This window comes from Sphaeramia orbicularis, chromosome 20 (assembly GCF_902148855.1).
Source record: "Sphaeramia orbicularis chromosome 20, fSphaOr1.1, whole genome shotgun sequence".
Taxonomy (NCBI): Eukaryota; Metazoa; Chordata; class Actinopteri; order Kurtiformes; family Apogonidae; genus Sphaeramia; species Sphaeramia orbicularis.
Window position 1 is genome coordinate 24,309,973 of NC_043976.1, and position 25,620 is coordinate 24,335,592.

Genomic DNA, 25,620 nt, shown 5'->3' on the forward strand with positions numbered 1-25,620 from the left:
TGACACAGAAAGAGCCAGTGAATCAGAGGTGAGTTTACACACAGTTAACACTACCTTTCTACAGGTGTCAAGTGTACCAGCTGAACTGTAGAACACTTTGTAAAGATCTTATGTGAAGTAGGCAGGTTTTGCAACCAGGCTAATCTACACAGAGGAAAAATGATGATTTTGTGCAAAATGTAAGAATATTCCTTAATTTACATCCATGCAAATGACACAAGCATAACATTGGCATGATTCTTGGCAGCAAATCCCATCATGTGAATTGCAAACCAACTGAAAAAGGCAATATTTTGGAATCATTTGGACCAGTTTCGTATCTGCAAAAGTCTTACAAATTCAACTTTTGTGGATCTGGCCATAAGGACACTAACAGGTAGGGGGTTGTTTGTTTGGGATGACAAAGCAAAGCTATGATTTTTTTTTCCCACTATAATAAAACAATCCTTAACCCATAAAGACCCAAACATCCATCACCGACCAAAACCATCTACTGATCTAAACTGTTTAATACCTGTTAATCCACTAGTCCTATCAATACATGTAAATAATTGGTGTAAAATGCAGTTTTTCATCTTTTCATGGTCATCAGATATGACCCAACTGGACGTACAGAGGCTCCGTAGTTACCATGGAAACACCGTCATCTTCTACAACATTGACTCACCAGTAAAACCCATGGAGTTGGATCAATGACAGTGGATGGACACACTGGGTTTATGTTCAATTAATAATAGATTTTACTCAAAATGTCACTTTTTCTTCAGTTTTTTTTCGTTTTGATAACCTTTGAATTATTATCAGTGAATTAAATATAGGAAAATACATGATTTACACTGAAAAAAACTAAAAACAACGAGGAAAATACAATATCAAATGGAGATAAAACACTTAAGATAGGTTAAATACGGAGAAAAAATTATTTGGGAACTGCCACAAAAGTACCACTGGGTCTTTATGGGTTAAGAAAAGAAATTACTTCATATCAGCCTTAGTGTCTGTCTGCTTTTAGTTGCTTCAAAACTATCTGACGTATGGTTGAGTATAAAGGAATTATACTTGTGCTGTAAGTTATTTTTGCATACAAGCAGGTGCATGCACAGGCAGTTTGCACATGTGAATACCTTTAAGTAGATGTGATCTGAGTTGTGTATAGTGGCTGGCTCACATCCAGATTTAATTGGAGTAAATAGTGTTTAGCAGCACCTTGTGCTCTGAGGGAAACAAACAGACGGTGATGAAGGCAGGTCAGGTATATACTGTCAGTGCACTGATGCTGTTTTCTCCACTGCTGGTCTGGCCCATTCAAACAATAATTACATCCATAACAAAAGACATGAATACCTAGCTTTCTTTTAGAGCTGCATGGATGAATGAGTGGGAGTGGACTGAAGTGTGATGTTTTTTGTGGGCATTTTTGTGTATGCATGTGTCTGTATGTGTTTGTGTGGGTGAGCAAGTGAGTTGGTGTGAAAAGCAAAGTACTCATGTTTTTTTTTATGTTAAATTATATGCTTTTAAAGACATTCAATAATAATTTATATATTTGCATATTGAGCTATTAGGATTATGTTTTAGCTGTGTTTGCATGTGTGTCCATGCCCTGTTTCTGTTTTATTTGTGTGAGAATAAGTGCACCAGAATGTAATTTTGTGTAGGGGCTTTCTGATCGACTGGTTCTACTGAAATTAATTTCATGAAAAAGTCATCAATGCCTTCGCCTGCACAAACCTGTAAATTGATTCTGTGGGCAATACGGGAAGAGAGGAATATGTGTACGTGTCTGCATTGAAAAAAATGTGAAAGAGAAAGAACAGAATTTTATGAGAGTGACTGCACATGCCACTGCCACTGTTTTAGAGCGCCACTAAGCTTTTAAAGGGTTTATTAGAGCGTTCCATAGGGGCTTTCCAAAATTGCTTTTGAAAAACAAATCTGTGACTTTGGGACTAATTGAACTTTATTGCCACTATAGATACAACTTAATAGAAGGCACAGCTTAGGGACAGAGATTGCAGTACGCTTTATCATGCAGAACATCAGTGTGGAACTGGTTAAGTTAATGCACTAAGTCTTGCAAACCTCCCCAGGAAAATGCAAAACACAATGAGCCACTTTGACAACAGCTTGAAGGAAGGTTTGTGAAGTTATGAATGTCTAGGTTTCAATCATTCGCTTCGCTACAGTAACTTAAAACAAATATTCACACAACACCTAAGACTCACAAACCAAACACACACAAGCACATACAAACCTCAGCTTTGATCTTGTTGTCTCCGAAGCAGAGATGCTGTAGGTACGCAGCAGCATTGGACTGCACTGATGGGAACTGGTGCTGTAACATCTGGATCACCTCTGGCAGCTCCGGATCTCTCCACCCAAACTCTCTGCAGAGCAAAAGGCAGAGATGCTTTGATTCCTTTAGTACTTTAACAAAACATTTCAGGGATACATAAGAGATTATCTGAAAGCCATCCAATAACATCATGCGTTGTCTCTATTGACACACCCAGAGCAATTCACTTATACTCTTATGATATATCAAAATGACAAAATGACAAAGTGTGAATGAGAAGGCTTCAGAAATGTTGTGGGTGAGGAGTTACATAAACTAGTCACTGATTTCCTTGTTTGCCAACTTGCTAAAAAGTCACTGAAATGATTAATAGTAAAGATGAAGCTTGGAGGTTAAACAGGTGCCATTGAAGAAATTTTGGTACAAACTGTATATATAAAAAAATAAGGAAACACCCATATGACATGAGTGAATCTGAAAACCTTACAATAACAAGACCAACTAGAAGCACTCGGAGAGTGCAGACCTCCGCCAAGGCTGATCAGTGGCCCCCCCCCGTGAACCCCCCCACCCCCGATCACCACCAAAATTTAATCATTTCCTCCTTATCCCATTTCCAACAAACCCTGAAAATTTCATCCAAATCTGTCCATAACTTTTTGAGTTATGTTGCATACTAACGATCAGTGCCCCCCCCCGTGGACCCCCCCACCCCCGATCACCACCAAAATTTAATCATTTCTTCCTTATCCCGTTTCCAACAAACCCTGAAAATTTCATCCAAATCTGTCCATAACTTTTTGAGTTACGTTGCACACTAATGGACAGACAAACAAACAAACAAACAAGCAAACAAACAGACAAACAAACCCTGGCAAAAACATAACCTCCTTGGCGGAGGTAATAAGAGATCCAATAAATGTATAGCACATAGTAAGGCTGGGAAAAAACTCGATTTATTCAAAAAAATCAAACTTGTAGATCACATCGAGTTGAATTTTTAGAAAATCAATTTTCTTTTTGGGCAACATGGTGGTGCAGTGGATAGCACGCGTGCCTCACAGCAAGAAGGTCCTGGGTTCGATTCCACAGGGGTGGGACCTTTCTGTGTGGAGTTTGCATGTTCTCCCCGTGTCTGCATGGGTTCTCTCCAGGTACTCCGGCTTCCTCCCACCATCCAAAGACATGCACTGATAGGTTAATTGGTTAATCTAAATTGCCCATAGGTGTGAATGTGAGAGTGATTGTTTGTCTCTATATGTTCAGCCCTGCGATGAACTGACTAAATGTCCAGGGTGTACCCCGCCTTCGCCCGTAAATAGCTGGGATAGGCTCCAAGCGACCCCCATGACCCTAGTGAGGATAAAGCGGGTTCAGATAATGAATGATTTTCTTTTCATGCAAAAACTATAGGTATTTTGAATTCGTCAACAACATATCCTTCTGGGTTCCCGTAGTTCTGTGAGCTCGAACCCTCCCTCCCCTTCCTCCATGTGAATCACAGAGTCACAACACACAACATGGCAGAGACAGCCATCGGTAGAGAGCAGCTTATTCCCAAGAACGGTTCTATGACTTCCGTCGTTTGGAACTGGTTTTGATTCACGCCATCAGATATGGAACAGTCAAATCCTCGCTGTAAAATATGTGAGGGTGCATGGTGTCCCTTTGTTGAAAACAATGACTGCTTTTGCTTTTTTTTTTTTTTTTTTTTTTTTAAGTTTGTCTTAATGCACTTAAACTGAAAACAATAAAGTTAATGTTCTTTCAAAATATTTGCAGTCTGCACTTGTATTCTTTTAAGTAGGGGGATGATAATCAAATAGAAAATCAAGTTTTTCATAAGAAAACCTGAGATTTGTTTTTAGGCCATATTGCCCAGCACTAGCAAGTAGTATTTTTTCTATAGACTGTAGAGTACTGGGCAAAAGTGTCAGGCCACCTTTAGCTTTGATGTTTTTGCAGGGTTGAAATGAGCATACATATTTATTTCTCATTCTCTTTTCTTCAGTAAAATACAGGGAATATATGCACAGCTTTAAAAGACAAACAAAACTGGAGCTAAATGGGTTCTAAAGGTTAAAGTCACTATTTAGTGTAACCCCTGACCCCATGACAAGAAGCAGCACAAACAGTTAGAACCATCTGACATGTGCTGAATAAAACCTGATATTAAAAAAATCATATTGTCACACTAAAAACTGCATCTTCAGTTTATAGAAGCTGTTTCTCCCTTCAGACTTTTGTCTTTACTGCTGTATATACTTCCCATATATCCAGATTGCATCTTTTTTTATTTTTGTTTTTATTTCTTTCAGTTCTGTTTTTATTGGTATTTTCCATGGTTCACATATTTATTCACATAGCAATTCACCATTCTCATCCATTCATCTGAAAATTACAACTGAATCTCACAGCGATACGTCTGTGACTCCTCAGACAATACAAATAAGGATGATTGGTCCTCCTTCAGCAATTCCAAAGACGCAGTTTTTACAATACACAATTCAGAACTAAACTCCCAGAATAGGAATGCTGGGGTGCACATCTGTGATTTTAAAAAATAAAATAATAATAATTGAAAAAAAAACCCAAAAAACATCGATACAAAAGGGTTTAAAAGGAAAAAAAAGCCAGACTGCATTTTGAGAAATGTGTATGTGTGGTCATTATAACTTTACTAAACCAACAAATCTAATGTTGGCCTAATACATTTACGCAGTATTGTATGATGAACTCACAGTACAGCAGTATCTTCAGATAAACACATATGAAATAAAGTTTAATTGTGGTAGAGACCATGTCAATGATTGTAATATTTTGGGAATGTAGTAAAACTACAAACTGATACACGCACAGAAAAAGTTTCCAGTTTTTTAATCTTTGAAAAAGAAGTAAAAAGATTTGCAGAGCACAGCACTACTACAGCCTGCATGCTGTCTGCAATGTGAGTGGTGTGAGTTATGTTCTATACTTTCTGCCATTAGGAGTTTATACTCCTATGAGTGCACTGGACAAAGTGAAATAAATGTTTTGTCCCTTGGTAATACCCAGGAAATGGTCTCCTTTATTGTATTATCCCCTGCTGATAATTGTTTTGCTACGGTTCCCCAAATGAGGAAATTATGAGTGTGCGAGAAAGTGTGGGCGACTGAGTGTGTGTGTGCACGCGCAAAGATATGTCTCCGCATCAACTGTAATATTTTCTCCTGTAACTATTATATGACTTGTTTCTGTGTTAGTTCTTTTTTGTCTTTCTTCTTACTGCTCTCAGAAAACTGTCAACTTTCAATGCGATCTGAAGACACCGATGTTAAAATGTAGCACCCGCAATTGATTGTGGTGTTTGAAAATTGATTTAGTTGTTTCTTGTTTCGTGCTCATCGTTGTGTGCCAAAATGCCCATCAAGCTATTGTGAAAACAGTTGGTTTATTTTCCCGCCCAGCTCAGCGGCAGCAGACATGAAAATGTGGTAAATATGGGACAATTGACCTGCATGCCGAGTCAAAATTGATGAGGTGGAGAATTGTGTGAGGATGTGTGTCTGAAGTTTTTCACCAGAAAATGAAGCCTCGACACAGAGCTCTCATCTCTGTCGGATCAACTGAATGCGGTCTATGAAACATCTGTGAAAAGCAGAGTGTTCACAGGGAGTAAACATGGCTCTCGAAGATAAAGCAAGCTCCAGCGTGGACGGCTCTTTATCTGCCGAATGATAAGTGTTCATTCAGCCAGAAAGCAGGACTGAAGGAGGGAGGTAGAGGAGAGATAGAGAGAGGGAGGAAGAGGGAGGGATTCCCAAGGCATTTAGGGGATTTAGGAGGAGAGACCCTCAAACAACGCTTCTTAAATCACACAGCCAGATAGCATCAGGGCAGTTTGTTTGTTTATGTGTGTGTGTATTTGTGCGAGTGTGTGGCAAGATTAAGATAGGATCATGACGTGTGTTTATGTGGACACAATTGCCTGTGTGCCTGTTTGTCTCTGTGTGAGTTTGAGTCTCTGAGTGTGTGTGTGCATGCACTTGCAAGTCTATTCATATTCATCTGTGTCTGTACTTCAGTGTATATATGTATGTATGTAACTGTGTTAATGTGCATGAGTGTGTGTGTGTGTGTGTGTGTCATCCATCCTCTACTGCCTCCCAGCTCTGTCAGTGTAGTTAATAGAAAGCAGAGTGATCTGCTGATAAGATAAGCATCATGGCTCGCCATTAATTAAAAACCCCTGGTAGGGAGAGAGACAGAGACAGAGGAACAGTGCAGGGAAGAAAAAGGGGGAGACTGGGAGAAACACTGAGCGAGAATCTGAACGAGGAGAGTAAGTAAGGAAACTGTATAGGATCTGATGCAAACTGTGGTGCAACAAAAACATGGAGAAATGGAAAAAAAAAAAAAAAGGACAGAGACAAGGAGAACAGCCCTCAGATGACATGCCAGTCATGTCCACACAGGTGCTAATGAGAGCTACAGCCTGCTAGACACACTGCCAGGTGACAAGCCAATGATGTGAAACAGCAGGATGCAAACAGAGAGAGAGAAATACAGCACACAAAAGGGAGGACTAATCAAAGAAGCACTGCCAACAAAACTGCAGGGTTCACACTAAATACCCACACAGCTTTTGAGGAATTTGCAATATGCTTGCCACTTAAGTACTATATTCTCTATGGAACTTTATTATTTGTATGTCATGGTAAAAATCCTCATGTGCAAATTTGTCAGTTTGTTGCCATTTTTAACTGGGCTACACATACACACCAGGCTGTAAGAAATTAGGCAGCACTATAGCCACACAAACTTCTGTGTTCCTGGTTAGATGGGTTACACTGCTATTTCCTAAGGCATGCGGAGGCGTGATGCAGCGAAAAACTTTCAATGGAAGCACTAGGTATGGTTGCATAGCAGTGTGACATACTGAGAATAAAGGCAGGTGGCAAGGGGGTTGGTGAGAACGGGAGGTGTAGGCAGAGATCGAATGATATAACTGGGACAGAGGAAAAGATTGTTGTGTGATGGTAGGGCTTTGATGCAGGCACACACACACACACACACACACACACATACAAGATGGAGGCAAAAAGTGATAGAAGCATACTACACATGAAAATACAAGGATTATCAAAGGGTTTTGGTCTTTTTATAAAACTTCTCTTCATCTCCTTCTCTTTTCATGTCCAGACAGCTGGACTTCAATCTGAAATTCCAACGTGATACAGATTGCCGTGCCCAAACATAGACACAAGGTTAGAAAATAAGGGTCATCTACATACAGCAAATACAGCGAAGTGGACATTAAAACAAACATGCACACACAGACACAAACACTGATGCCTCCTGTTTAACAATGCTGATTTTCGCAGAGAGCAGCTGATTGCTGTGAATAATTTTCAGGTGCGCTGCCTGATATAGGCAGGTTGAAGGTTAGGGTGGAGGCATGTGTGACAAGAATACATTTTCATTTTGTTGCATCATTCATCGCTGTGTTCCCAGTATCCTTGAACCTGCAAGTGTGGATGGAGGAAATAAGACATGCAGTTTCAATATGAAGTAACAAAATTGATTTGAGACATATTCCCTCAGTGGTGATTAAACATATTTTTTAGCCAAACTTGTACTGATTACCAACCTTGTTTCTAATATAATTAACCTGTATTCCAAATTCAGCATGAAAATTATGGCTATAGACAGAACTAATGCAATGCTGTGTGAATATGTAATACGTAATAGTAAAACTACTTAGTAATAATGTAAAAAAAAAATACATTTATAGCATACAGAAGTTGTATGTTTATCTAATTGTCTAGCTTTGATACACTATTCCAGAAACTAGGGGTGCGTAATTTGGGTCTCCCAGCCCCAAATCACATCCATCAGAAGGACCCACAATGCATCTGGACTGACAGCTCCACACAGGATGCGTGTCCCGCTGGCGTTAATCTGATTGGACAAGGCCTGTCATGTCTGTTAACTGATTGGAGGGTCAGGGATGGACGGACCGGCACTGTGCATACCAAAGCAGATGCTAATTAGGACCTAAACATCAATCTTCATCACTGGTTTGACGTGGAGAGGAGACAGGGACAGGGAGAGGGAAGGAGACAAAGCTGGAGGTAGTGACAGAGACTATATTCAATGTCGATAATGTATATAAAGGCAGAGAGAGGCAGGATGAGAAAGTAGAAATGAGGGGAGAAAAAAAAAAACTGACTTAAATTTGTCCAGTAAATTTGAAGGAGCTGAATGAGACGTTGACTTTGACAGAGGTGCTACTTTCTCAAATATTGACTCTAAAATAAACCAAATATGTTCTGCCATTTCCAACCTTTCCTCTCTCACTGCTATCCCTCTATTTGTTTTACTTTGGTCAATGATGTTATTACAAAATGTTTGAATTGTTAAAGGTTCAGTGTATAAAGTGCCTTTATCAGAGCCAGTGTTTGTTTTGTCTGTTCTGAAGTTTAGTTGACAATAATTGTGGTCCACAGTGAAATGTTATAGACCAGAGGTGCCAAACTCATTTTAGTTCAGGGGCCACATACAGCCCAATATGATCTCAAGTGGGATGGATCTGTAAAAGGATCACACACTCTATAAATAACATCAAATCCACACTATTCTCTATGTTTAAGGATGAAAAAAAGTAAAATTACATTATGAAAATGTTTACACCTACAAAATATCCTTTAAAAAATGTGAACATGAACCACCATAAACAACATGAAATGTCTTAAGAAAAATAAGTGCAATTTTAACAATATCATGTCTACAAATGTGCATAACAACTTTCAGATTAAAGTGGATCTTCAGAGACACAAAACATTTAGTAACAGAGATATTATTAAAATTGCACTTTCTTGTCCTAAGACATTCTAGACATTCTTCACAAATTCATCCCACGGGCCAGATTGGACCCTTTAGTGGATCAATTTTGGCCCACAGGCCATATGTTTGACACCCCTGTTATAGACTGATGCCACCTGGGATACTGTAGAAACATGACAGTAATCATAAATGTTTATTTTAAATTCTAAGTTAAAGCTGCACTGTTTTACAGTTTTTGGCATTATTAAGCAAAAATCCCATCATTACCCTTCAGTAAAAGTGATAACAGGAAACAAGAATTCATCCTACTTCTGTGGAGTAGGTGTAGAGAATCCACCTTATGATGCCGACCTTTGTTAATCACAGGTGTTTTCTGACAGGTAAGGGGTGAAATATGTGATTGACAGCTGTAATTGCTGATTTTTGATCCGATTCAATCAGACGTTACTCGCTGCTCTATTAAGTGGCATCTGTGCTTCGACAGAAACATGGAAAAGTGTCGTCTTTTTTCCACAGTAATGTGAAATCGCATCAGGTAGTCTACATTTACAGTTGTGCTCATAAGTTTACATACCCGAGCAGAATTTATGATTCTTTGGCCATTTTTCAGAGAATATGAATGATAATAAAAAACTTTTATTTCACTTGTGGCTAGTGGTTGGGTGAAGCCATTTATTGTCAAACAAATGTGTTTGCTCTTTTTAACTCATACTGACAACAGAAACTATCCAAATGACCCTGATCAAAAGTTTACATACCCCAGTTCTTAATACCCTATATTGGCCCCTTTAACATCACTGACAGCTTGAAGTCTTTTGTGGAAGTTGTGGATGAGGCACTTTATTTTCTCAGGTGGTAAAGCTACCCATTCTTCTTGGAAAAACATCTTCAATTCCTTTAAAATTTTGGGTTTTCTTGCATGAACTGCATCTTTCAGACCTCCCCAAAGTGGCTCAATGATACTGAGGTCAGGAGACTGAGATGGCCACGCCTTCACCTTCACTTTTTTCTGCTGTAGCCAATGACAGGTCGACTTGGCCTAGTGTTTTGGGTCATTGTCATGTTGGAACATCCAAGAATGTCCCGTGCGCATTCTGTCAGGGTATGTAATCTTATGAGCACAACTGTATAGTTAGTCTTATGATTCAGACCAAAATGACTCTAGTGTTTTCTCCCTGATTTCAACTCCTACAGCATTACCAAAAGCACAGATATTCTATCTTTCAACTATATATCATATCTAACATAAACATAAATCGGTATTATAGTCAATTCCTGCAATTAGATCACTTTAAATCCTCCGAAATTGTACACATTGAATCTTTAAGTATACATAATGGGTGCATGTAGGAGTAGAAATATGGCTCAGGGAACATTTTATAGTCCTGCCCACAGAATTGGAGTTCTTGCAAATTTGCATGCATGTGTGCAAGCTTCCCTTTCTGTCCTCAGGTAAGGCCAATTAGTAACGGTGAAATCAATACAAAAAGAAGACTTCAGCAATTCCACAGATAACAGCAGTCAGAGTAAGACACAGGTGAAGATGCACAAACATTGACTCTAAGTGCAGAAGTCTGGTCTCTTTAATTAAAAAGTGCAACTTAATTTAGATACTATCCAGGAAAATTGCCAATGCTGTTGATATACCTTCCTCGCAACTGCTTATATAGTAAGTTTCTCCTTGGCAAACACATGATATAACAGAAATCTTTCAAAAGTTTCACTAAATTAGAAATGTGTTTTGCATGTATTAGTAAGAACATGGAATATATAATGACACCCCTTTGAAAATACTTGCTAAGTAAATTTCTGTCAGTGGGATGTGTTCAAAAACCACCTCCAGAATGGCACATACAGACGCGGAAAAAAATTACTAGACCACCCTTGTTTCTTCAATTTCTTGTTCATTTTAATGCCTGGTACAACTAAATATACATTTGTTTGGACAAATATAACGATAACAACAAATTTAGCTCATAACAGTTTAATTTCAGAGCTGATATCTAACCATTTTCCATGGTTTTCTTGATAATAACCAAAATCAATTCAGTTCTTACATCAAATATCTATGGCATTGTACTGCCAAAAACAGCACTTTTAGGCAGTCCATATTTACTTTTCTGTCTGTTTTGGTCACATGATCCACACAGGAGTTAGTACTTGATTACATAACCATTGTTTTTGATGACTTTTGATGGTCTTATTTTTTCTGTGACTATAAATGGCATTTACCTTGAACTTACTTGAGAAAAATAAATACAAATTTAATCAACGGAGTGGTATCCATGCCATGGGCTTTCTTTGTTATTCGATGTAGATTCAGCGTACATGTCCCCTCAAAGCATAGCGTGTTTTGTACGTGCCCTTTTCTTAAACTAAAAATATATATGAGGATCACGGTTGCCAAAGAAAATGGGATCAATGAAAGTGGGAGAAAAGAAAGAGAAGGGGGGAGGGCGTTGCTCATAATACTTGGGCAGACCAATGCATAGATGATCGAGAGTAGCATGAAACCAGTCTGGAAATAAACAGTTGTACAAAAAAAAAAAGTCTGCAGTGAGTCAGCTGCAATGAAAACACCTCTTTTTCTGTCACTATCCTCCTACTATTATGCTCCCCAGTTACTGATGGGCAAATGGAAATGACTCTAGTAATCACAGAAAACCTCTCTCCATGCAAATAGAAAAGTGAGCTAGCAGGATTGATTCCACACAGAAGGTAAATCAGAAAGAGAAAGCCAGACATGAAAAGTAGAGGAGAGGAGACTTGGAGGAGCCATGAATAAGAGCATGAGTAGAATTTGTTGCAGAGAGCACTAAGGGGAGAAATGATGAATCTAAGGATAGAGGAAGAGTAGATCGCTTCTTTTCTTCAGCTCATCACTCCAGTATGAGCACCCAGAGAGGCCACATGTTACTTTCACCATCTTCTACTCCTTCTTTTGTCTGCACCTATCACCCTCCGGTTTTATTTTTTGTTTTTTTGCCCTCCCCCTTCCATCTGGAGCCCATGCTGCAACCACACAGACAAAGGGACAAATCAATACTCTTTCTATGTGGCATCTTCCAGCTGGGAATAGGAGGCTCAGGAGGTTGAATAAATGTGAAAAAAAAGACTGATTGAGAGGGATGAGAGGTGTTGAATTAGACAATGGTGGAGGAAGAGTTGCTGATGAAATGCACCCTATGTCTGGCAGGATCAAAAAGAACTTCTGAAATCCTGCCATATTTTGATTTTACATTATATTGAATTACTGCACAGTGCACTCTTAGACATTTATGCCAAAAAAATAAGTGCAGTCTTTGTCTAATCAGTGTGAAGACAAGGTAGCAGTATATAAATAAAAAACTACTCACACTGATTGGCAAAATAATTACGGTTCTTCACTGAACAGTGAGTAGCCCAAATTTCTTTGATGAGGTTAAAAATCTTCTTCTGCTTTGTCGTTATTGGACCAGTAAAAAAACTCAGATTTTTAAGTAGAAGTGCACTTCATCTACAGTTCTTGTACAAGTCTTGAGTTAGTAGGAGGAAAGATTATGCAAAGTATATCAAATCCAAGAAACTCACATAACAGATATGGTGTTTTTGTCTTGAGTGTTTCTGTGGATGTTGTCTTCTCTTTCATTGCTCCAAAGTCCACAGAACTACGTGTTTGGCTAAATATTTGAAAAAATAACACCAGTTCATGAATATTGGACCATTCTATGCTTTTTAATGAGTGAATGTATTTTAAAATGTGAAGAAAAAAAAAGTGTGCATGTGTGTGGGGTGGCATGGGCGTGGCTGGTGAAGGGGAACATTAATGTGCGAAGCCATGGAGCGATTTGCCAGGGTAAGGAAAACGCAAACGCCTGCACTAGTCCTTGCAATTGGCTGAACACACAGAATCAGCGGCCTAATCGAATAGGGCATTAAGCTGACAGACAGGTGTTCATTTATACACGCACACACAATGGTGTGAACACATATGCATATACACTGCTTATTGAATATATACACACATGCACTCTTTTGCACGTAAATATTCAATAAAGGCTGCACACGTTCATACTCACACGTGCACACACTCTTGAATTTTGCATATGCACTGAACACACCTGAACTCATATCTATAAAGAGGCAAAAATACACACATATTCATGCAGCTATTATCCTGCATTTGCTGATCGGTAATTTTCAACCCGGTGGCACTATTCCCCTGTTACAGAGTGCAATTATGGGATGTTTACACAGCCAAACAATAGGCCAGTGAAACATACACTCAGTCAAACACTCATTAGAAGGGCCAATAGACGCTGAGGTGACCTAGACCATTACAACATATCACATGCCACGCTCATTAAGATTGAGCTGTGTAGTCCGCTGTATCCGAAGTAAGATTAAAGCACAATACAAAATCACAAAATACTGCACATACAATAAAAACGTATTTAGCAGCAGTAAAGTAATACATTTGTAAGTTGACTGAAATGGTTGCAATCACTGTAATGACTGATGGAGGCTCACAAAGTAGGAAAAATGGCACAGTTGGCTGTAATACGAGACAGTTGCAGATTTTGGCTGATTATGATGGTTTTCAATTCATGACATCAGGGCAGTAGAAGACTCCTGCTTTTCACCACATGATAAATAATAGATTCAGTACTGGAGTAAAAATTGTATTCAGATTTTAGAGTTACAGCAGTAAACCTTAGACAGGCTGATGAAAGACCTGACCTCAGTGAAACACCATCAGCCGAATGCTCTGTGAAGACAGCGAGGAGCCACTCCAATTTTAGCAGTGATGGAAGACAAGTGAAAAAATTGACCAATCAAAACCTCATCCACTACACTTAGCCAATCAAAGCGCAGACTGAAGATTAAGCCGGTGGATGTGGATGAACAAGCGCTTGCTGAAAAATTACTGCCCCATTGTCTCTTGATTTTCAAGCCAAGACGCAATCATGTCAACGAGCATGCTCCGGCCTCTAAATGACAAACAAGAAAGGTGAGCTATTTTTACTGTCACGATGTTAATGAGAAAGAAGCTCGTACATGTGTGCGTGTTCATGCCTCACCTCACACACTGTCACTTTGTGTGTCCATGTATGTCACACAACTCACAGATTACCCAGATTTATTCTGCCATGTGAAAATTACACTGATAAGGTCAGGCTGGATATTACCAGTGTGAGGTGTTTCATATATACACATACATTTGTGAAAGGGATCCATCCAGTGGCAGATACACATCAAAGCTGCACATTTACTACAGAGGTCAGAAACATGCCTTGACATTAAAGATATAGCACATACCACATAAAACAACACCTACCTCTGTCTCTCTCTCTCTCTCTCTCTCACTCACACACACACGCACGCACGCACACACACACACACACACACACCCACACACACACACACACACACACACGCACACCAAAGCACACATCTGTTAATCCGTCAAACTGCCCACACAAACTCATGGCGCTCACTTTAGCACAGAGAATCCCCCGTTACAAAAACATTTCCATGAGTCACCTTTTTATTTCCCTCCCCTTCCCCCTCCCTCAACATGCCATCTTTCTTTCTATCCTCTTTTTAACTTTCATGTTAAGTACACTAGGGGGTGTCTTAAAAATCAAGTTTGGATTTTTTTATGGGTCACCCCCCAAAAATGTTCCAAATGATGAAAAAACATGTTTTGTAAAATTCTTTTTTTTTTCTTTCTTTTTTTTTTCTTCTTAAAATTCTATAGTCGTACTATTTGTTTAAGTGGTGCCGCACAGCAAGCTTAGTTTACATAAAGCTAAATGTATTGACTTTATGATGTTTTACACTGTAATAATTGGATATGTACAAATATTTGAATAAAATAGCTTTATCAAGTTGATAATTATTTTGTGCCCCATAATTAGTGTAATTTTCAAAATGTTTCAACTTGAAATTTGCAGTTGTTCTCATTTTTAGGTGGGCTTCTCTTACTACTGGTGCCTGTGGGCCTCAGCCACTTGCAGCAGGTACTGTCGCTGTTCTTCCTGTTTAGTGAGGACAGGGTTAAAATCCTGAGTCAGATTTACAGCCCTCTCTGCACAATCATCGACAACTTTGAGATTCTGAACAATGCTTTTGGCAGCTACAAACACCTCTACATCAGACCAGTCTTTTGGATTCATGTCAAAAACAGCTTGAGGTATGTTGTAGAAAGTGAACAGATGAAGGCTGTTGTTGGTGATGAAATGGCTCATGGGTTTAGACATGATGTTGTCCACTGCCACTGACAGTCTCTGGTGGATCTACCAGAGCCTTTGTTGTTGTTAGGGTTTTCACCATACTTGCCTTCTCTTTATTGCTTGTAGTAATAAAGGAACAAACAACATCCATTGCGTACACAAGTATACACATAACCAAAATAACATCCAACTGCAGCACCATTAAATACAGTGGAAATGGCCTAAAATGGGCTAAAATAAAATTTATGTGGCAGGTTTTTTTTCGACCAAAAGGAACATAATTACAGGCTGGCCCATTTAAAATAATTATTTGCTTTTTTTTTGGTACTTTTAAGACACACCCTAAAGTACAGTCTCTTGTCAAAAGGTAGTGGGGAAGCTAGACTAAAACCATAAAGAGCAGGATAAATGGGGGCTAAGGTGACAAACACTCATCTCTAAATAAATGCCATGGAAAGATCCAAAATAAGAGATAACTGTAGGAAGAGACAGGGCTTTTCTCATTATTTTTTTATCATGCTGCGTGCATAAAGACAATAAACTGCACAAAATTATACATGCATACATCCTGTGCATACTGTGCCCTTGCATATGTCAACTGTCTGAACTATATTGCTCTGATCTTGCCATCTTGGCATTATCAAGGCATTTTTTTCACACTCTGTTGTGTGCATGTCTGAATGTGTGTGTGTTAACGTCTACTGACAGGTTCCATTTGACGCCCAGCTACTGGGCCATGCTAAATAGCTTCTGCTTTCTACCCACTTAATGTCTGAATGTCAGTCAGTTAAAGGTCAGTCTATATTAGTGTGCTGTAAGGGCCGATCCAAAGCCACAAAGGACGGTAATGCAAACTTTATCACTCTAAAGTGTTTGACCGTCAATTTGGACTTTACAGTCGGAGGATTATGAGATGGAAGGCCATTGGACACAGATGGCTAAGATCCCTACTTTCCAAGTACTTTGTCAATCACATCATACACCCTTTTAAAAACCCTATGTACAGTACATGGTCAGAAAATCAGGCCTTTCCAAAAGATATAGTGTTTTGTTGCAGTAACAAGCATGACTTAAAGCCAACATTCTTCTTGTTTGTTTTATGAATAAGCAATCAGGTTACTGTTGATACTAACCTATAAATTAAGAACATGTGCATATATTAGCTAATGTAACTAGAGGGGCAGCAAGGGGACACTGCAGAATCCTACTGAGAAAATCTGCTTCAGTCAGGCTGTATTTTCAATTAGAGCATCACATCAGTGGAATTCTTTACCACAGAAAATTAGGTAGTCCCCACCATACCATTGATTCAATGTGTTCAATGGCCCTGGTCCTGTACTGTGCTTTTTTAACAAAAGGCAAAAGGACTACCAATGAAAATCTGCCCTCAGCTATTTGGGCATGTTTACATTTGTTGAAATATACACTGTCCCTCCAAATAAAGAATGAATTAAATTAAAATTAAATTGAGGGTGCCTTTGTGGTTCTTATGACATCTCCAAAGTTACATTTAGATTTCAAAAGGACTTCAGACTTAAATTAATAATAAATTCTTTGTTCAGATTACCTACTTATTTGAGATTTAAGTGGGCAGGAACAGCAGTATACAGTGATGCACCACTCTCTTTGTACTGCATTGTGTGTCTTTCTGATAGTAAGTGTGCACACAAAAGGGTGACATAAAAATGCTGTTCACAAATGAATAAAGCACATTGATTTGGCATATATAAGCAATTCCTACTTACAGTACAAAACAATAAACTAGTAGCACGTCAGACTCTTATCCTAAGTCAAAGGCCCTCTAATGCAGAGGTCTTTCCAAACATGCATCTACTTTTCTAAAGAATCCCTTTAAGGAATAGACTGTTGTGAAATGTAATATATTTCACACAAAATGACTACATAATTCATTCTGATTTTCCTCTGCTCTGTCATTACAGGATAATTTTGAACTTAGCTTACAGTTCACCTTGAGGTGACTAAACTCTCCTTGGGCAATATGTGAGCTTGGGTGTGGGCATATTAATATTTCAGTATTGCCTTGTGTGCAATGTGTTGTGGAGTGAGAGAGAGAGAGTGCAATCAGCGAGGTGACGCAAGAGGGAAGAAAAACTAATAAACCAGTGATTAGCTTATGCACCTGCTATTCTCATTAGCTCACATTGCAGTGATAATACAGCAGAGACAAGTGGTAGCAGCAGTGTATTTACTCAAAACCATGCAGAACACAAAGAACAAGATGCTGGATACGAAGATGATGACATACAGAGCAAGAAGATGGTTGTGGTGAATATGAAGATTAAAGATTAAAACTGTAATAAATGAATTATTAAGACAGTGATGAAAACGATATGATCATAACATTGATAATGTTAATTATGCTGTGTCTGACACTGATGGTACCAATAATGTCAGTGTCATTTTGGCACTGTTTTTTGATATGTGTATGACACAGAATGTCTGAAGGTGGATGTTGATGATTAGAAGAAGGTGAAAGAGATCCTGATGAAAAACAACGCCCAGAATGAATGATGATGCAATTATGATATTTATGATGATTTTCCTGATGATGGGGTGATGATTAAGTGTTCAATTTCTCTGAGAACAAAACTATCATAGCAAAACACACTGTTTATATAAATGGCCGGTATTTTATTTATTTTTTTCCATGAAAATGTGTATCGTGTACATATCTACTAAAAACTGCTTTAAAGGGGTCATATTTTGCTAAACCCACTTTTATTATTCTTTGGCACATTTATTTGTGTATTTGCACCCTAATAGTTCAAAAAGTTAGAATTTGAACCCTCCAGGTGCTGCAAAGCTATCTTTACATTCATTTTGGCAAAAATCGAGTGGGTTTCTACAACTTGCTTTAATTCCTGCTTAATTTGTTACGTCTATAACTAGTTACATCACGACATTTGCTCATATAAGGTCAAGACTTCCAACGAACATTTCTCCAAATATGCCATAATTGTTTATCAGCAGCAGCGGTTGTAGTAAAAGCTGAAAATATGTCCAAACTTCAAGCCAATTATTTAAAATGTACAGTTGTTGGCTAAACGGTACAGAAAAGCACAGTCAATAACCTGGAGGGGGTGGGGCTCATTTGCATTTAAAGGGCCAGCACTGAAAAAAAACTTTTCTGGTGTCATTACTCAGAAATATGGTTAAAGATGGACCTGTGGAGTTAAATTAATGAAGAATTCACACCCAAACAGAGCATTTACAGTTTATGTAGACCACAGGCAAATGTTTTAAAATGTATAATTCCATTTTTTAAAAAAAGCAAAATATCACTCCTTTCAAGGGCACACACACAAACATACAAATAAATACCACCTTCAAAAGTGGATTAAGCAAGACTAAAGGCAGCCATCCACTGTAAATAAGATAGGGAAGGAGGCAGGAAAGGAATGGAAAACAGAGCTATGCAAAAAGCACATCACTTGTCAGAGCACTAACATGGCAGAGGTCATCCAATACAGCATGACAGAGCGCAGACTATATCCACACTGTGCCATAAAATTTCACAGCACACTTTTAGAAGCAACCACTCCTTAGGGGGACCTATGTGACAGCAATGATCTTTTATTTTCCGCTGTTTTTTTTTTTTTTTTTTTTTTTAAAGCAGTTTGATCTAAGGTTTTGCTTTATTGGCTGCCTAATATTCACTGAGCAGTATTTCAATGACACAGATGACTGCATTCTTGAAGTGGTTAATTTGGTGAGAAAACTTTCATTTTCCACATGTTCATCCATCCTTGCACAATAATTGCTGCCACAAAAGTAAAACCCATGATGGAATAGTAGTGAAATTATTACCTATCTTAGGCAATACTTGTTTGACAGATCAGGGACAGCTCTGTAACAATAAGAAAGAAACAAGAAACATGAAGCTAAAAATCCCCAAAATAAACTCCACTCCACATTTTAATTACACTTGTAGATGTGGTTTTAGTGTATAGCTACATATTTTTTGCCATGTATTTTGTTAATACTCAATGGTGATGTTGCATTTGCATTGAAATTATCTCAAGTGAAATTCTTTTAGATTCCTTTTTCTTCAAGTGAAGGTTAAATTATCATGGTTTGAATTGCAAAATGGAAACAGTATGAGGCAATACCCTTTAGTTACTTAAATATGAGAGCTGAATCTTACTAAATTCAGGCTTTGACACTGACAAATGGAATTTCAGCACTACAAAATCAGTGAAGGGATTCACATACACAAAGGTACAAAATGTACACAGGGGAAAACAAACAAGATCACAAATGGATGCACACGCTGTTTAATGCAGCATGTGCCTATGCTTCCAGAAGGGAACCTACAAACTTATTATGCACACACACCTTGACTAGGAAGGGTAAGATAACACTATTAACCTTGTCCAATGACTTATACACATGCTCTGCTCTGCGCTTTAATTCACCACGAGTCACATTTTTTTCTGTCTTCCACTATTTCTCTTCCCACTGTCATCGTACCAAGATTAGTATTTCACTTCTGTCACGGTCAAAATGCAGCATCTGCCAGGCTGACAGGACAGGCTTTATTGATATTATGAAGCAAACACACACATGCCCGAAGGTACAGACAGAAACATACACAAAGATGCAAATATACACACCAGACAATCATCAACATACTGAGTGCAGCAATAAGAATCACTTTGCAGTCTGCATGTGAAAAAAGAGACTGATGGAGGGAATAAGGAGGAGAAAACTAGACAGTAAGAGGGAGAAAGTGATAGGGAGAGCGAGGGAAAGGGATTAAAAATAGAGTAGAAGAAGAGACGCAAAGGATAACAGGAGGGAGTGTGGGAGAGCTGTGTGTTTAGACTGCGAGAGAGGGAGAAAACACTTTGGATGCTGGATAAATGCCTACACCTCCCAACCCCTAATCACTGCCGAGTCTTCTCCACCTGCAGAGGCATGATGGAGGGATTGGAGAGGGAAAGAAAAGGAAGGATGGATGGAGGAAAGTTTCTAAATTGAGTCAGCACCCCTAGGATGCATCTCAGCTATTTTATCATGACTCAATGAAAAATTGGATTGACTCTGCAGATTTAAAGTAGGGGGTCTATGATCCAAAAGGGAGTCTTTCCCAGGATGGAAATAAATAATGAGAAAGCCAACCACCTATTTTGACATGTTAGATAGCAGTGTTTCTCTACAAAGCACAACTATTGCAGTCATCCTTAACAATAGCTGCCATTAGTCACGTCATCAGAGAATGTTTTTGTTAAGCCTTATTCATTTTGCCAAATCTATTCAATGAGACCAAATTCTTTTGAAAAATGAAAAAATCAGGCTGATACAGGTCTACTGAGCAGTTTCATAGAATCAGCTGAAGAGATGAATATCTTGCTAAAAGGTACTGTTGTGGGCAATCAATAGAGGAGGTTTAAGTCATGCTGTTTCATGCCCATTTTCAAACTGTATTTTGTTTTATGTGCCTCTCAAGTTAAAATACAACTCAAATTGGTGTCTGTAGCTGTCAGTCCATTTTAGTACAATACTGACAGTGATTCTGCTTTAAAGGGTCTCACTTGGGGGTTTCTCTCTCAAAATGTGCTTTAAAATGTGAAAAGTAAAATCTGAGGGAGTAATGAAAATGTAGTCCGACTCAGAAAACAGTCAGTTGGAGTAAGCCCGCTTTTGGTTAACTATTTCAGTTGGCATTCTCCTCCTCTTCCATTCTCGACATCAAAGTCTGCTTTCACTGCATGAATCAACACCAACCTCAGAGCTAGCGACTACGTGTCGAAAATGGCAACTTTGAACAGTGTTGGATTGTGCAAAAAGGCATGCCTATTTAGTTCCTTGTGCCATTTTCTTTTGTGGGACACCCCTAAGTTAGCACCATGGAAGATGATTGTGACTGTTTCAAAGAACACAAACAGGTTAGAGAGTTTTCCCACTATTCCTCAATGATACTGAGAAAGCCAGGCCTTTCTCTAGGAGTTGCACAGCATCAAAATAGAAGGTTGACATAGATTTGGCAAAATGAGAGTGGAAACTCACGGACAAGATAGGTATGTGACTGATGTAATGAACTTTGTATACACATTTAACAGTTTTATTTCATTTTATTTATTTATTTATTTATTTACTGCCTAGCTACAACTGCTTTATCACGCTGTCATGTTTGCCACTGCACCTGTGATCCAGGGTAATTTAATTAGCATGCCAAATAGAAGATTTAGAGAATACTGGTTTGAGCTCTGGTGGGCATGTGTGTGCGAGTCTGTGTGGGCATGTGCTGTAAGTGCTTTATTTTAGCAAGTGCACTTCCACGGGGACATATTATGGGATGACTGTAGTGTGCAGGTGCTTTTGTACCTCTGCAGCTGGTGGATACTGACACAGCAGCCCAGCTGAAAATGATCAGAAATCATCACAATTACAAGCTGAGCTACCAAGACAGAATTGAGCCTAACTTTACAACTCCTACAATGATTTTACCTTTGCAAAACTTCCCCTTCTGCTTAATAAGTAATTTTCCTTTCGCTCCTGCCACTTATAATTCTTATCTCATGAACCACTCTCCCAGTTTTAGATTTATCTTTGTTCTGCGGTCATTACCCACAGAACAAAAGTCCCGCTGGGTTCATAACAAGCATTCAATGCTTGATTTCCAGCTAAGCAACTCAGCTGAAAGGTCAGGATCCCTTTCTTGCACATAGGATATACAACTCACTGACCTTAACATCTGCAGTTCTTTGAAAAGATAGCTGTGCAAAGATAGCTGTGGTTGCGAGATGTACAACTCCTAGACATTAATGTCTGAGGAGGGTGTTAATTAAAGCAAAAGTCGATAGTGCTGAGTTCATGCAAGACTGCACTGAAGTCCAAGGGAAAATAAAATCTTAGTAGCACTGTCCCATGAGGGCAGTTAAATTGATAGCACTGTACTATACATGTAACTGAATTCTGCCAGTACAGAAATAAAATGTACTCTATAGACACAAAGAGTAGAGATTCATAACAAGGGAAGGGTTTGTCTCCTTTCTGTACCTACCTGGCCCACTTTCATAGACTAACTCAGAAATAGTTGAATTTTTGATTCCAAGAAGGATCCATCTTATGATACCATATACTGATATTGTATAACTATCTAAACCTCCAGATGCTGCTACAGCCGCAGCTGAACTCACCCCCATTTGCCATCACTTTGCACCAACAATATTCCCTAAAAATCACATCTAAGCTCTTATGCAAGCAATTTTATCAACTTATATATCTTTTATGCATATAATACTTAAATAGTGCCTTTAATACGTATCCAGCTCCATACAATGACCATACATGACCTTTAACCTGAACTCATTTGAATATCATGTTGGAAAATACAGCAAAATCATTAGGTTTGACTTTTAACCCCTAAAGGCCCAAATACATGCCAGTGTCCAAAAGCATCTACTGATCTAAAATGTTTAATAACTTTAGAACCACTACTCCGATCAATAAATTTAAATAATTGGTGTAAAATGCAGTTTGTCATCTTTTCATGGTCATCAGATATGACCCATTTGGACATTCAGAGGCTCTGTAGTGAACGTAAAAACACTGTCATCTTCTACTACATTGATTCACCAGTAAAACCCATGAAGTTTAATCAACGATGGAGGTGAATGGAGATACTTGGTTCATGTTCAGTTAACGATAGATTTTACTGATAAAGCCACTTTTTCTCAAGTTTTCTCTGTTTTTGGTATGATAACCCTCAAATGTAGTCTCAGCGTAATGATTAAAGTATATGATCAGTAAAATAAATATAGGAAAATACCTTGATTTTCACAGAAATAAATGCAAAATGGAAAGGGTAATATTAGGATGAATAGTGATGAATCACATAAGAAAGGATTAAATAGAGAGAAAAATTTACATATGAACTCTCACAAAAGTAACACTGGGTCTTTATGGGTTAAAATCTAAAATAACATTCTTGCCCACCTTGTAGATTCTACTGCTTGAAATATGTTAAACACACTGTATTTATACATAGAACATATCGAGCTTTACAATCTATGAGGAGGGAAAGATGTTCAATTATAAGGCCAACTAAGAAGCTTTAAAATTATACATTTACATGCAGAAGTGGATGTACCATCCCAACTGATCACCTAAACATGTCTTATTTACAAATGTTTGTTGTAATCATGATCATAAGTATTTGTTCCTTTAATGGAACTCCTGTTCAGTTGAGTAAATCATGTCACCATTCATACAAGAGTTCCAGTCTTAGTATTACAGTCATTATCACACTAAAAGGGATACATTTTGGAAATGCTTGATATTACTGTTTTGCTTCAGCAACTGAGTCACGCATCACTGAACAAGATCCAAAATGATTTTCTAGACATAATTATGCATTTTGCTGAGCCAGACACACCTATTTTTAAAATAAATCCAAAGTCGGCAAAACAGATAGGATACCAGAACATGTCCTTTGTCCCAACTGAAATATGGACTCATCTAGACATACGGGGAATTCTGAGAAGCATATTTCGGGGAAAATACACAAATTGGCATAAATCTTCATACATTTTAAATATTAAGATCTACAGTTTCCCTTAAGAATAGGTTGTATATTAATTTATCTGGAAATACCATGATGTTTTCCCCAAGTAGGAAACAATAAAGACTGCTGATTCTACAGTATGTTGTGATGGATTTATGGACACATTTGTCCTCAGTTTAAATCAGTGGTTTCATCAGGTCAGTAGATAGAATATGGTTAAGCTATGTTGTTCTCAAGTATGAGTTAACAGAGAAGCAGGGTGAGGTGAAGTGAGGCGTGGGAAGGAGAGGAGATATACAGTAATTCTGCTGGTGTGACATTTTCCCATAATCCCTCCCAAATGCCGCCAGTGTCAGGAGACAGAGTGGCATAGAGGCAGTGGGAGGAGGAGAGATGGAAAATATCTATTGCTACACTTTTGTTGAGTATGAAGCGAATGAAAAACCATCTATTTTTTCCTTGTAGATTATAGAGTATACTGCTGAATAGATGCATTTGCGTGTGTGCTTGTGTGTGTGTAAACTCTCTCTTGACTGATGTTAATCGAAGAAATGACGGTGGCAGTAATTACCATAAAAACAATAATGGAATGATTGGATCAAAAGAACATGACAGAATCATTACCAACTGTGCACACACACAAACCTACACACATAATAAAAGCAGTGAAATGGTGAGCACAGCAATTATGTCTGTGCTTTCTTTTCTGATTTCTCACTGCCAAATATCATCCATGTGTAAAGGACGGCCTCTTATTATGTGAATCTGATCTATAGGCTAGTGTTTTCCATTTATGTGAGTGGTTATTGTAACGTTTCTGCGACTGCACAATGGTGGCTTAATTCTCATTTAATTCTCTGGCTGTGTCTCTTTTGTCTGTCCTTCTTTTTTGCACACTTCTCAGACACAGGGTGAAGATCACCACAGCAGAGAAGAAGGAAGACATGCAGGGTTGTTATCATCCCAAGGTCAAACACACACACAAACAGATAGGCCACCTCAGAAAAGGAAAATAACTACAATGGGCAATTTACCCAGAACAGGCAGGGATGATGGCCAGGGCACAGATGCACGCACACACACACAAACATGCACACACACACACACACACACACACACACACAAACAGATACACACAGCTGTGCCTCAGGGCCAAGGTTCTGGCAATGCATCATTACCCTCCCTTGGAGGTGATTCCATATCCCAGCATGCATTTCTCATGTGGAGAGGAAATTACCCCTGGGCCGTGCTGAGAGCCAATAGAGTGTGTCCTCTCTCCTCTATCTGTATCTCACTCTTCCTTCCTTTTCTCTTCTTTTAAATCCCTCACTCTCTCTGTTACTGTGGTCTCACTCCCTTACCATCCTCCCCCCTTGCTCTCTATCTCCCTGAGTCACCCATTTACTGACCTATTCTTTTATCATACTTTATCTTTCTCTTATTGCTGCCTGCTATTTTCTATCCTTCTTCACCTGCCTCGTGTCCCGTGAAGAATGCAAAATGATAATGAGGACAGTAAAGGACAGTGAAGGGCTCTATCCCTCTCTGTTCTGCCCTCTCTGTTTCAGGTTAACTTTGTGTCATAAACCAATATTAACAATGTTAATCTCCTGGAGGCAGATAACAGACAGAAAGTTCCCTTGTATATTCTTAGGTTTTATCACGTTTTTATTCTAAAAGTCTTTTAAATTAAAAATACTCCAACCAGACATGTGACTTTAGCTGACTTACAGACATGTTCTCTTCCTATTTCC

At 38.6% G+C, this 25,620-nt stretch overlaps 1 protein-coding gene and 1 long non-coding RNA gene across 2 annotated transcripts in view; both read right to left on the reverse strand.

Moving 5' to 3' along the window:
* Positions 1-25,620, reverse strand: part of ctnnd2a (catenin (cadherin-associated protein), delta 2a) — a 327,752-nt gene that overhangs the window by 85,059 nt on the left and 217,073 nt on the right. The gene's annotated exons all lie outside the window — the stretch shown is intronic.
* Positions 15,238-15,565, reverse strand: LOC115411361 (uncharacterized). The gene is made up of 2 exons (XR_003934199.1): positions 15,505-15,565; positions 15,238-15,388 (listed from the first exon to the last, which is right to left on the reverse strand). It is a non-coding gene; the product is annotated as an uncharacterized LOC115411361 (long non-coding RNA).